Genomic DNA, 14,761 nt, shown 5'->3' on the forward strand with positions numbered 1-14,761 from the left:
GCCTATGTTTTTTAGATTAGATTGTTTTTCACACCACAAAACTTCATTGGTCTCAAAGATGCTGCTAATTCTTTTTGGTCTGCCTGAACTGTGTAGTATATAAAGTTCTAATAAATCAAGTTAGAAATTTGCCACATATTTCAAGTTTAAGTATTGATCTCCTCTAATTAACTTTGATTCTTAAGATGAATAACCCACTATGATTTAGCTTAAATATCCCAAACATCTCATAGGAATTTTTTATTTTGTTTAGTTTAATGAAGCATTTTAAGTCTCAGGTGGTGTAAATACCAGGTCATGTGCGTGTAGTCTGCATTGGCTATTTTGAACATGGTGTTTGTTGTCCTTTGTGTTTAAGGCTTTTGCAATACTCGTTGCAACATGAACTGGGCTTACTGCATGAAACTATAATAAATGTGGAAGAATTTAAAATAATGTACAAGTATTTATGTAAGCTTCTAAAATGTAAAAAGCAGTAGATATTAAATTAAAAAAAAAAGTCCCATGCCTATCTTAACTCAGTTACCGTTTTAACTTTAATACCTGATGAATACAGTCTATGTATACTTTGGCAGCGATGACACCTTCCATTAGCATGTGAATTTGTAAGTACAAATACAAATCTTTCATGTTTTAAAGAAACCCAGAAAATACCTGATGTAGGTAGGTTGTGTGGATTGTTCTTATCCACTGTCCTTTTTTCTACATCAGGCTGGATGACCAGTCATGTGCTGCTTAGTCTTGCACTGCTAAAACACAAGTAAGGGAGCTTTTAGGGGTTGATTGAGAAAGACGAAACACCAAGCTATAATGTGAAGACAATTGGGAATGTGGAAAGCGATCATTTTAAATTTACTTTGAGCACAAGTTAAGTAACATGAGGGATGGAACAATTCTGTTGCAACTAGTACTGCTCCAAAAAGAAAAAGTAATTGTGCATGGGACATGTGTGTGATCTGGCAGATGAATTTTTAAAAGAGGACTTGCTCATCAAATTCTGTGAAATCTAATACGTCTTTTTCCTTATCCATCTATTCTGTTTTTTCTATTTCTTGAAAAAATTTAATAAACTTTACAGCAAAGTATAAAGATAGAATACTAGTTGTACAGCACTCAGGTTATTTCTGGGGCACTGATTTGTGCTATCTCACGTATGACTAGCTCATCAACTCATGAATATATCTAACTACTGTTACAAACTAGCCCTAGTCATTTTTGTACTGTCAGAAAAGCTTTTGTAGAAGGTAGCAGTAAAAGTGTGACCAAAGCATGTTGTTTGTTTCTCATATATGATTTAGCAGGAGAGGATTGAAGCAGGGTCTTAGATTACAATCTTGTTTCATTTACTGTACATTCATTTTCATATTACTGGATTACCATTGTGTTTCATATTTTCAAGACTTATGAATGAAGTGTTTATATAAAATGAAGAAAATCTAAGAAAACATTTGGTGTGGTAGCCATGCCTCCCCTCCTGCTGCCGTTTTTTGTGACAAACAATGCTTTTTCTTGAACATGTTAGTAAGGTCACACTTGGCATATTATTCACTCCCGAGTTTTACTTCCATTGCTGTTCTATAATTTTAATATTAAACATGAATGTAATAGAAATGTATCATTAGCTATATTAGGTGTTAGGATTTTTTTCTTGTCTGTTTTCCTGGGACTTACATTAGCCCTGTGTATGCATTTCATACCTCTTTGTTCTTCTGTAACTGTATTCTGCGCTTAAATAATTGTAGATGTATCTAGCAAGGACTCAGCTTTTCTTTTGTAGTTCTGGTAAGTCTAATGAGCATAACTAACTAACTACAAGGAAAAAAGATTTACTTTGTTTATTGTCAGTCACACCACAAATATCCACAAGGTAAAGAACAAATAAATTAAATCCTTCAAAAGGGATGTCTGTTACTATATTATTTACTAGTTCAGAAATGGTAGTTTGAAGCTGAATACAAAAAATGTTAACTGAATAATGAGGCAATAATGGATAGAAGTGTCCTGTGTCCACTTTTCCAGTGTGCTTTCTGTATTTTGAACTTCTTTTTAAGACTGTGTCTAACTATTTAAAAAATTAATATTTTTATTAAACCTCTTCAAGTGCAACCTTTTAGGTTCAAGCTCTTATTAAGGAAATAGTTCTTAATTTTCAACTTTAACTAGAAAATGCTTTTTATTTATGATTCTAGAAAATACTGTTGTAAACACTTGTTGTTTTGTTAGGGGGTTTCTTTGTGCAGGGACTCTAAGAGTTATGCTAAATTTTATGCTTGTTTTTAAAATTTAAGTAAGTTATTTTATAATAGTTATGTTTTATTTGAATGTACTCTTACTTGCCAATGCAAAACAAGTTTTAGTTAGTGTTCAATTTTTCCTTTTTTAAAATTCTAGCATTTTTTCTAGTTAATTTTTTTAATGAAGACATTAATGCTATTGTGTTTACTGAGCTTCCCATGAACAAAAAGAATCTGCAGGTTATGCCAGTCCTATCTGGCAATACGGTTATGTGGCAAAAACTTGAGATTTTTTGTCTGTTTTTAATTGGAAATTGGAGATCAAAGTTAATGAAAGCCTACATTTTGCTCAGTGTGCTTATTGCTGCATTTTGTGAAATGAGTAAGATGAAAATTACAATGTCATAATCTATGTGCTTTTAATACTAGTGAGCATTGACTGGTATTCTAAATATTGGTATGTGTCACAGCATCTGTTCAGCCGGCTGTTGTTCTGCTTTTCAGTTCATATGAAAAATGATGAAAATCATACCAGTGTGCTATTACAGTAACTGTCTTAAAACAAATATAATAATTGATAAAATAATATTGCAGTTAAGTCTGTGTATAATACTACCAGTAAAGTCTAAAAAAAAAATATAAAAATACTCTTTTGCTTCAAAATATTTTATATATGTGTGCATTTAAATGCTGAATTTAAGAATCTTCTGATTCTTAAAGTGACATGAGTATGCCAGTGATTTTGCACAACAGAAAATTGTGCTGTGTTTGTACAGTTAAAGGTATAATTAAATATATAAGTTCATGTAAATCTGTTTATACAGAAACTATTTAGTATTTGCAGACACAGATTAAGTTAATTTTTAAGTGTTATGCCATGTTTTTTAAAGACAGGAAAAAAACTCTGCATGCAGTATTGTGAATGCATTATTGAATTCCCATCAACTGTATGTTCAATATCTAGACATGCACATGGGGGAGGTCTGTATATGTGTGTGCATATACCTTAATTTTAAGCTTTGTGCATGTGGCAAATTATGAGAAGTAGGCAATTTGTAAATTAACGCAAGGAGTTGACATTTACTTTCTAAAAAATTATTGAAAAGAAATTGGGGGTAAGTGCAAGTCATATGTTCATGTGTGCATACAATTTAGTAACTGAAAACAAGGCTGTTACACGCCTTTGTATCTCCTTTTAAATTCATGACATTGTATACAGTACCCTTTCTCAGTGAGCTCTTCCTCAATCACTGTAAATTGTGTAACAGAGAAAATATTTTTAAATTAATGGCAATAATACTTTTTAGATAAAAATTTTGAATAAAAAATGCAGCTAATCAATCAATATATAGTACTATTCAGTTTAATATGAAATAGTATTTTTCTTTTAAAATTACTCCCAACTGTTCTGAACAGTAGTAGAAGACAAAAATAATAATAATACAAGCTTAATAAATTTGATTTTATTCCTGACATTTGTATGTGATTAGCCATTACGTAGTTGTTCTTTAGAATTGTAATTTAATATATAATAAATGCAATCCATTAAAAAAAGGTAATATTAGTTTTAATTATTATCAGCAATGCTGTGGGTCTGTAGAATAGAGTCATTGCTATACTTTGAAATTGCAAAGGTAGTTTCATACTGACCATTTGTATATGCTGTTGTCACACAGTTTGCTTGTTAACAGTGCCTATTCTGTAATATTATATTGATTTAAATAGTAGTATTTATGAAGCATTAAAAATTAGTGTATGCTGTGCCAGGTACCAATAGAAAGAGTATCAGACTATTTTCTGTCTCCGAAGTTACAGAAAGAATCTTGAGCAGCAATATGCCTTTTTAGGTTTGATGCTTGGTAGCTTTGTATTAAAAGTCAGCTGTTTGTGCTAAAGTATCTATTTGTTATAGCTGTAAAACATTTAATGTGCTCATTAGTTAGCAGTGTAATTGTTGTGAAGAATGGTTAAGGTGTGTTAATGAGTGAAACTGTAGCATGATACCTTGGGTGATTTCATGTATCTTGAGATCATTAGCAATAAAAGACTGTTATTTACACCATTCCTTTTTCCTGTATGTGTAATAGGTAATTGTTTTGTTCCTGTGGTAAGGTACACTATCTTCTTGCTACTGTGAACATTAAAGTAGCTTTTTTTGTATAGCCTTTTTTTACATCTTCTTTTCTGTTTTGTGCTCTAGTGTAGTATCTCACTTTAGGTTCACTATTTGGTGAAGGTTATTTAAAATATATGTTTACTTTTGTTTGGGTAGAAGTGACTCGGTGTAGCTGAAAAGAACTGATTAATACTAAAGATCAGGCTATACAATATAAAATACATCCTTATATGATTATTTCATAGTTTTTTTGCATAGTAGGTAAATATTTTGAGCAAGTCCTTTTTTTTCTGTTTTTGACTAGTATTGCACTGTATGATCCATATGGTGCTGAAAGGGAGTAGCTCCATTTGCTCTATTTATAGCTCAAATAAAACAAAACAAATTGCCACCTTACTGTTCACCATTTTTATCTCAGGATATGGGTAATAATAAATCTGGAGAAAAAGAGAAAAAGGTACATAAAAGAAATCACCTCATCACAAGAAAAGGGCTCCTTTTTGAAGAAGGACTAATCAAATGACACTGATGAAAAGAGGTCTTTGAATCTTTATTATCTGATGTAGATGGCTGAGCTCTTGAATTTGGTACTTACGAGTCACATTTTTCACTGCAGTTTGTCAAACTAGAATATGATTAATCTATCTGTCATTCTGAATTGATATCGGGGAACCTTGTCAGAGTGTACATAATGATGTATGACTCGGCTTTTGATAGTAATATTATATTTACAACTAACAAAATTTAAACATGCATCATTTTGACCTTGAAATGAGCTTATTCTGTTCCCTTGATTTGTGAAAACGTGTGGCTCTTGATGAAAAGAAAAAAAGTACTTTGCTGGAAAAATGTAGCTAATTTTAGCTTTTTGCACTCGTTAATTAAGAATGCTTGTTGTTGCACACCAACTCATGTACTAGCAGTTTGTTTGAAATTTGATTACAATTAACTTTTTCTGCCTTTCCTTGCTGTCTTTCTATCACTTGAAAGACAAAAATATTTTAAAGTAGCATTTATGTTTTCAGGTACTACCTAACATGCTAAAATACTGTTTTACAATTTTATCAGGTAGTACTGTGCCTAAGACAAATTTAGTACTGAAGAGAAGTGGGCAATACATATATTTGACTTGGAAGTCAAAGTGATTTGATTTTTTTTTTTTTTTACTACCAGCAGGAGCTAGCTAAAAGCCTGCAGAATGTCAAGCCAGTGGAAATGTTTATTTTTTCTCTGTGGTAAGCTTTTCTAGATACTCTGACACTGGAGTTTTCCAAATAGGACAAGCTTTCCTTGTTTTGGGTAAATCACCTAGCTCCTTTGTGCATCGATTTCCCCATTGACACAACATTGCTAATGAGAGGTACCTCATGAGCTGTTTGAAGAACAGTTAGTATTTTCAGTCTGCTTTAAGATTGAGACTTAAGCCTCATGGAAGGTATTATGTGAATTGTTAAAGACCAACTCTTGAAAATATGTTAATTTAGATGGGAGTCGGAATAGCTGTTAAACTATATGCTAAAATCTTTGGCAATAATTAACACTAAGGAAAAAAAACCTGCTCCTAACAAGTCCTAGAATTGTCTGTCGTAAAATCACATTGTTGTACTCTTGCTAGCACAGCCTGTTACTCATTCCAGTGAGGCAATACTTGGAATACCCATTTATCTGCTGTGTAGCAATATTTCATTTCACTGGTGGAGATGGGGAAATTACAGTCAGATTTTAGTGCTTGATAAATTGAGTGATTTTTCCAAAAATAGGAAATAATTTTGAAAATCAAAAGCATGGGTTTAATTTCTTCCAGATTTTGTGTGTAAGTGGAGAAGAGCTGTACTTATCAGTGACTAAATAATTATTAGCAAGAAAAAGAAACTGGACTAAGATTTTTATGTTTTCAAATGTTAACCTTTATTTATATGTAGAATAAGTATATTGAGAAGTATTTTAAGAAAGCAGCATGTAAGATGATGTAGTGATAAATAGAATGGAAAAAAGTAGTTGGAAGTTGTAAGAATATGGTTGTTAGTTCAGATACTATGCTGTATTATAGTCATGGAATTGTGTCCGAATGGTTCATCTGCCAATTTTGGGGAGATTTGGTTAAGATAAAGATAAAAGGGTGAGAAATTTCTTACGCATTTGTAAGGCTAGTAAGCAAAAGATACTGACCTTTTCAATGGATCACTAAGATATAGAAATGTAAACTTTTTAGAGAAAATTTGGTGATGCTGCCTTCTTTGGAAGAGTTTGTTTGCTAGAGAAATACGGCTGTAAAGAGCACAAAACAACTGAAGAGATGAGGAACTCTGAAAGCTCTCCCCTCAGGTCTGGTAGTGATCATAGGTTTTTTTAGTAAATGAAGCTTTTTGTAGGGGCAGTAGTTGGTTTTCTATCCATAAATTTATTTAATTTTATTGCTTATTTGGTGTATGACTTTACAGTGGGAGGAATGGCACTTCTGACAAATAAGTAGTTGATGCTGTCTTTGTGCTATCTCTGTATATATGCAGATGTCAGGAAAGAAAGGATAGACTTCTGGGCAGAAATGACGGTTTCAGAAAACAAACAACAAAACCCCCCACAAAACCCTGAAAGTACTTATGTAGCAAGCAAAATTTACAGATGAAGTGAGAGGTATTATCCTCTACAATAAGGAAGCCTTTTAGGAAAATCATTGGAAGTCTTTGAGGGAATGGGGGCAGTGGGAGTTGATCTATGTACAGATTATACTTTTAATGAGGTGAACAATACTGTTGAACAAATTCCCCCTGCCCACCCCACCTCCAATTATTTTATTGAATGAACCATTCCATTCTTCGACATTTTTAATGTGAAATACAGTAAAGAGTGAAAGTAGCTTAAACAAACTGAACATTAGAAGGGATGTGTGCTCGAGAATTTGTCATTGTAGTTGTGGTTGACAGACTGCTTTATAAGGACATTGACCTGAGAGGAAGTGGTAGGGGATTTGGATGCTCTTAAACATGTAATAATTTTTTAATATAAAAATAGGAGCCTCAATTATAGCTTGCTGGAATTCAGAATTAGAGTATGTCTATTTTATTGCATTTCTACGTATCTGACAGAGGGAAAATTAATGGAAAATTATGTGAGTAGGTGCTTCTGCTACAGTCAAAGTAAGTTGTTAAGCTCAGTTCTCTGGGTGGAGCGTGTTTGTAATTATAAAATTGTAATGCGAGACAATTTTTTTTTATGCTCATGGGATGGATATGGGAATTCTTAATCTCCCCTTCTCCAATGGTTGATGTTCTGATCTTAAAGGAAAACTGTTACACTGTTCATTACTCTTTTATTTTGTATGTAGATAAAACTGTCATTTTGTGAGTAACCCCGGTAGCTTTGGTCAAGTGAAATTTATTTCGTGTCATTCACCCAATGCGCTCAGATAGGTGGTTCTAAAAAAACCTTTATCAAAAAGTTTAGGTTATTCCGATTAGGACAGAGCATATAAAGTGTGTCTCTTTAGATACGCCGGTGTTCTGTAGAAGTGTTTTATGTAATAAAAATGTAATAAAAACCTCTTCAGGAATTTAAAAATAATTAAGATCTTCCTTCCAGGGGCTGCAGTCCAGTAATTTTGAAAATCCTGTTTTTAATGCATTTGATTTTTTTGGAAAAGGACAATGTCTTGTCTTTAGCTTATTGGCCAGAATGCTTTGTATGATAATACCTAGCTCTATATAATTCTCTGCATTTCTAAAGTACTGTATAAATACAGTGTAGTTAATCCTCTTGAAGTGTATCAATATTAAACAATGAAAAGCTTTATGATACCCAGACTTTTTCTGATACCTCAGGTCCATAAGAATTAAAGCTTCTTTTACCTTCTCATAGCATGTTTTTCTAATCATATTTGATGCTGAATGTCTGTAATTAATGTGATCTTTTTCAAAATATTATAAATGTATTTCTTTCTAAGAATTCATTTGCCTCCACTTAGGTCTTTTATAACTAGGGGATTGATTGCATGTGATTGCAGAACTAACTGAAACTGTAACAGAATAATGGCAGGATAGTGCCTACTAAAACATTGGTTTGGATTAAAATTATTAACAGATTTTGTTCTCTTAAATGGTCTGTAAGATCACTAATGCATGGAGATCCGTTAGTGCCCTAGTACTGAAATTCTGGTGGCCTTCAAGTCATGAGTACCAAGCAAGAGTGAAGGGTGCTGGTTTGTGGTTCATATGGTTAGGTGTCACTGAATCCTGTGTGGCTGTTATGGAAACTAGTGAATAATGTAGCTAGAATGAGAGGCAAGCTTGCTCTCTCCAGCTTTGGAGAGCTGATGTAGCATGGGATATAGCTGATTCAGGATGAAGGGGATAGAACACAGTGGTTACCTCTTTGTCCTGTCTTTGGAAATTCTCTTTGTAGTCTACAGCATACTTCAGGAGGTAAACCCAGGGTTTCAGTTGGACGCTCAGAGCTGAAGAACCACTACAAATAATATTGGTATTAAATACTTCCAAAGAGAAATGTACTGTCAGTATATCTTCTGTACTAGTTAGGAATATTAGACTAGAAATATCATTCAAATAATTTCTTCCAGTAATGAATGATGCAGTTGTTTATTTTGATCGTGTCACTTCTGAATCATTCTGCTATTGTATAGTTTTGTTTCCAAATTACCTTAGCTCATCTGAAAATTCAACACTGTATCTGGCCCCACAAGTTTCATGTTCCTGCCTTTGTCCACCTTGTCTTAACATTGAATTCCTTTCTTTTTTTAGTTCAAAAGTGTTACTCTGTCATTACACCAAATGAATGAAGAAATAGTAGGATTTTTCCTTTATCCTGAATCCAGTTCCAGTGGCTTATTTTAGTTATTTCACTATGTAAGTGTTAGCATTCTGGACATACTCCTGAAGTATATTTTGTGCAAGGAGTACTTGCTACTGCCTCTTCTCCCCCATCTCGCTATCCCAGCTTCCCAACTTCAAGTGCAGCATGGTGTAGAAAGAAACCAGGGAATAAATTTAATGTGTTACAGGAGGGAAGAAATGTAGATGTAGTGTTATACCTGACTAAATAAAACGTGTTTCCTTTCCCTCTTTTTCCCAACACTCCCAAGGCCTTTAAAAAACATATTCAAGAACACCAAAATTAGGAAACACATTTAGAGGATGTACTTATTTAGAAAGCAACAGAAAAAATGTGACAAACAAGTCTGAGGTAATGAGTAAACAGTACAATTTATATTAATTTGAAATTTTATCTGCTTAGAATTGCTTCTATGAAGCTACTGAAAATCTTCATATTTTAGTTCTGTAACTTTATTGTTTCTTCTCTCTTCGAGAGCAGCATTCTTAATTCAAGGCTTTCAGTGGTATTCTATGAACATAGATGTCTTTAATAGCAATTGTATTGTCATTCTCAGATTTCAAGCGTGAAGGAGAAATGTAAGTAGTATGTTAAATATAACATTCACAGTGGAAAATCTTAGAATGAAGAAACGTTTCAGAACATTTTTACTGAGGTTTCTAAACACTTTGTGTCGTTTCTTTTTTGTTGTTTTGCTTGAAAGAAAACAAGTCAAATCTTTCTGTATTGAAGACAGACTGTCTCATGTTTTGCTTTTGCTCTGCAGCGAAAGTTGTTCTGGCAAAATGTGCATTAAGCTGTGCACATGTTTTTGATTAATCGTATCGCATATAACAAGACAGTATTTGAAGCAGAGACTAAAGAAAATGGAGTAATTTGCCAGTCTACCACAGCAAAAACATGAGACAGATGTGAAAAATTTTGGAAGTGGCAAAATTACTAGTGTAAATGCTTAGAAGATAATTTTTTTAACAAACTGTGGGGTTTCAAACTATCACGTGCATTTAACTTTTTAACCTGTGCTTCAAAAATGACAGTGTATTAATTTAGAACATTGAGGGTGAAAATTCCAACCATCTGTCAGTGATTATTTGGCAACATGAGTGAGCATCTCTGAAGAATACTTTCACATTTCAGTTTACCTTACTCTTAGAAAGATCAGACAGGCATAGCTGGGAAGACATTTAAAATAGTGGAGAGTAAAATTATACGCCTGTTAAGCCAAGTTGTTATTCTTGTATGAAGTAAGAATGATAGGTGATACTAGTTATTTTACTACTCTACAATATACTTTATGTAAAGATGACAAATAACATCTTTGGATTCTTTACAGAGTTACAGCAATGCTTAAAATGACTGCATAGTTTGGATGTAATGTGTTCATAATTAAATCCTATCTTTAGTGGCAAAGTTGACTGGTCAAAAATTAGGAAAACCTGATTTAAATTTTGTTAGCCTTCTTGACATGTGTACTATTATACAGTTTTTAATGTAAAAGATCATATTTTCCATTTCTTCGGAACTTAATTTTATTCAAACACAAAATGGATGTTGCTTATCTTAATGGTAATTTAGCCAATATTTTCACTTATTTTTCAAATTGTGGTCACTGGTCAGATTTTACTGTTTTGCTCCCCAGTTCATAAGCTATTCTGAAGGCAGAACTTTTTATCTCCTGTTCCCTCACAGATTATGATGAACTGAATAATTAAAAAAAAATTTGCTGTTGAATTTAGGAGGAGGTGGGGAGAAGGCTTAGTCTAAAGGATCCAGCAGTTAGGGTGTCCAGGTTGGGAGCAATCATGACAAGAAAGTTGCAGTTTCACTTCTGTAGCAGTTTGGAGAAAAGAGTGTGAAAAGTCTGCTGCTGAAGGATGGGGATGAAGTTTTTTAAATACAGAATTTTCCAACCTATTTTGTCCTATTGAGTAGTTTGGGGTTTTTTTTTGTGATTTTAAAGATTTAATAGTCTAAAGGAAGGATAATGAAAAGCAGACAAAGCTAAATATGTCCCAACTTATGAATATTTCAGGGTGATGTATCTTTCAGATGATCTTCAATAGAATTAGGAAACTTTACCATTGTAAAACCTTCAAGAGCCAACAGTGGTATATTGTTAATATGCTATAGGCTGGGATTCTGTGGTTCATAAATAGGTCAGGAAGGAATCAAGAGTTTCATTCAGTTTTTTCTTCATACTCATGCCAGGAGCATTTTGTGAGATGGAATGCTTTGCAGAGAGGTGGTAGTTGCTGTTACAGGGGAAAAGAACTGTTTTATTTCTGTGCCAGTTGAGGGGAAATAATTTCAATGTTGGTTCCCTGTTGTAACATGTTTTGACTAAATGTTGCAAGATGTTTTAAAATAGTAATGCAATCTAACTTATTGCCAGAATGACAAATTATGTTATTCTGTGACACAGATATATGAATTTGTTTTTTGAGGAAAGTAATGTATAGTCTAGGACAGTGGATTGTCCTTACCTACTTCTATTCACTTAAGTTTTTTTATTGCAAACAAACAACAGAGTATCTGTAATTTAGATAAATCCTGTTTAATGTGTAACTCAAAGGATTTGAAATACTTGTTTTTCTCAGAATCCTTAGAAAAAAATAATTTATTATGTGTCACTTTCTTCTCTTTGTTTTCATTCTTGAGGGAAAAAAACCCTTGATTTTTCTAAAGACAGAAAAGTATGTCCCAGAAATGGGGTGCCATTATTTTGGGTAGGTTATTTTTTCCTTGAATAAAATTGCTTTAAACATTAATTTTTCTAAACACAGCTATGCTAAGAAAGAGCTGTTTTCTCTTTAGAGATATTGCAGAGTGAGTGGACTTCAGAGAGCACACACATGGTTGCCTTAATTACTGTTCTTGAGTTGTTCTACCCGACTCTTTTTGGCAGTGACGTTCTACATCAGCTTAAATGGATTTGATGTTTATGGTTCCAAAATGATACATTAGATAGAAAATGGCTCTTAACTTCCTATGCATAAGAAAGAGAGGATGACATAGTTCAGAACAAATACTCAAATTTTGATAGGGGCTTGCAGAAATGCAGGGTATTTCTTTGACAGGAGGTATAGCTGAAGATGTGATGTTAAGTTGATGATTATGTTTGATGATAAAAGTGTGTGACAGGTGTTACTGAACTACATGCTTTACGTTACCTATAGCAGCAGATATAATGTTCAGTATTAGCATACTCACAAATCTTTACTGTAGTGATTCAAAAGTATGTATTTTCCCTATTAGAGCTTCATTTCGCCATAGACATAACTCTTCAAACCCTCTTGTCATCTGTCAGGGTTTCAGCAAACGAGTTTTGACACAAATCAGAAAACTGTGACAGCTGAGTGACAAGCTGTCAAAGGTTCTTGATCAATTGTGCAGTTTATTGCCTTAAACTCTGCTAAGCAGATTAATTTCAGGGGTTTTCCTAATATTTATCATTACAAATACTGCAGAAATTTAAGTGATGTAAGGATAATAGATATTGAGGACCTTAAGTTATTTCAACGCTAGAAGGAATGTTGCAGCGATGCTTTTTTGTAGAAATCATCAGTGCTAAATAACACTTTATATCTTAGGAATGTTAGTTTGAATATTTTCAGACTGTAATAGAAACATGAGTTAAATTTTATGGTCCAGAGGAAGGCATGGCAACTGAAAGGTCGGTAGACCATTTTAATCTCTTATAAATACTGTGTGTGGTAACTAGGTCTAATATTTGGATACAATTAATGGGAAGGGTGAGGTTGATGGCTGACCCCCAACAGGTTGCTGCTGCACCCTGCTTTTGGAGTCTAGTTGGGATGGAGTTAACGTTCTTCATTGCAGCCTGTGTGGTGCTGAGCTTTGCATTTGTGACTGAAAAGTGTTGATAACACACCAGTGTTCTGGCTGTTGCTGAACAGGTGCTTGCACAGCGTCAAGGCTTTGTGTCCAACCCCATCCCTCCTAAAGGTCAGTAAGCTGGGGGTGAGTAAGAGGCTGGGAGAGGACATAGCTGGGACACATGACAAAACTGACCAAAAGGATTTTTCCATCCATATGGTGTCATGCTCAGCAATAAAAGCTGAGGGTAAGGGAGAGAATGCAGGGACATTTGTAGTTACGGAGTTTGTCTTCCCAAGCAACTGCTACACATACTGTGGCTCTGCTTTCTAGGAAGTTGCTGAACATTGCCTGCCAGTGAGAAGCAGTGAAAGAATTCCTCTTTTTGCTTTTCTTCCATGCACACCTTTTGATTTTTCTTATTAAACTTTCTTTATCTTGACCCATAAGCTTTTCCATCTTATCCCCCTGTCCTGTTGAGGAGGAGGAGTGAGAGAGTGTCTGAGCGGGCATCTGGTGGTAGCCAAGGGCAGCCCGCCACACCTATGTAAGATTTCAAAATGAAGAGGTGTTAAGGAATAGAAAACTTACAAGATGGACTATGCTGAGGGTGGACTTACTGCAGAAAATATTAAGTAATTTTTTGTGGAGCAGAAGGGTGCCTTTGCTTTGAGGGGTGGCCAGGCATGTTGGATCCTTGTAGACCAGGTCTTCCTCTTAAGTTGGTACTCAATCAGTTGAGATGTTTTGGTATACTGAAATGTAGGGGAGAAGTGTCTGTGTTCTTGTGCAGGATTCTGTATTTACCAGACACACACCGCCCACCACCAGCCTTCCTTTCTACCTACCTACAGATGTAGTTGCAGCCTTTCATTTTCACTGTGACCTCAGTGTCTGTGATTGTTTGCTTAATTGTAGAAACCAACATGTGTAGAATGCACTGAAGACTGTTCTACCTTTTAGCATTGGTCTATCGCTTCTTCCTGAATCTGTGATCATTATGTAAGGTAAAATAAGTATTGTATGAAAAATAAAAAACAAGGCTAATTCTGTGGCTGAAACAATTATCTCTAAAACTCAGCAAGTCAGTTTATTATTAGTGGACTAATATAAGTCACTTTTCTGTTAACTTCATGATGCCTATAGATATTGTGTTTGTTTTTTTTTTTTTTAAAAGGTACTTTTGACCTATTTGGTAATTCAAATTTTCCTCCTTTTGAAGAATAGAATAATTAAAATCTGAGTTATCCTAGAAAAAAGATTAAATATCTTCAGTTAAATTTAGAAGCTCAGTGAGACTAATGAATTAAATCTTTCTCAGTGCTTATTTTTTGTAGTTTTCCTTGAAGGTGATATTGTCATTATGAAATTGATCTTAAATATCTGAATTTCTGTAAAATTTTGAAAAATGTGTTCTTGGGAAGGACTTGAGTCTTCAGATATGATTGTACAGTGTGTCTCTTCTTCCAGTTTTCTTTGTTCTGATGTATTTCCTAAGGAGGAGTAACTGCTGAACATTCATTAGTTCAGTCAGAATTGCAAATGTAAGATTTTCACCTGTAGAGAAGTGAGAATATTGAAATGAAATACTATGGTGAAAATATAAGACTTGGAAGTTTTTTTAAATTATTGAAATTTGGGTGTCAATAAGAAAAAATTCTTCATTCTTAGGTCACTATAAAATAGATTTAAAGACTCATTGGCTGCAAGTTTATGTCCAGTTACATGA

This window comes from Cariama cristata, unplaced genomic scaffold (assembly GCF_000690535.1).
Source record: "Cariama cristata isolate BGI_N322 unplaced genomic scaffold, ASM69053v1 scaffold5885, whole genome shotgun sequence".
NCBI lineage: Eukaryota > Metazoa > Chordata > Aves > Cariamiformes > Cariamidae > Cariama > Cariama cristata.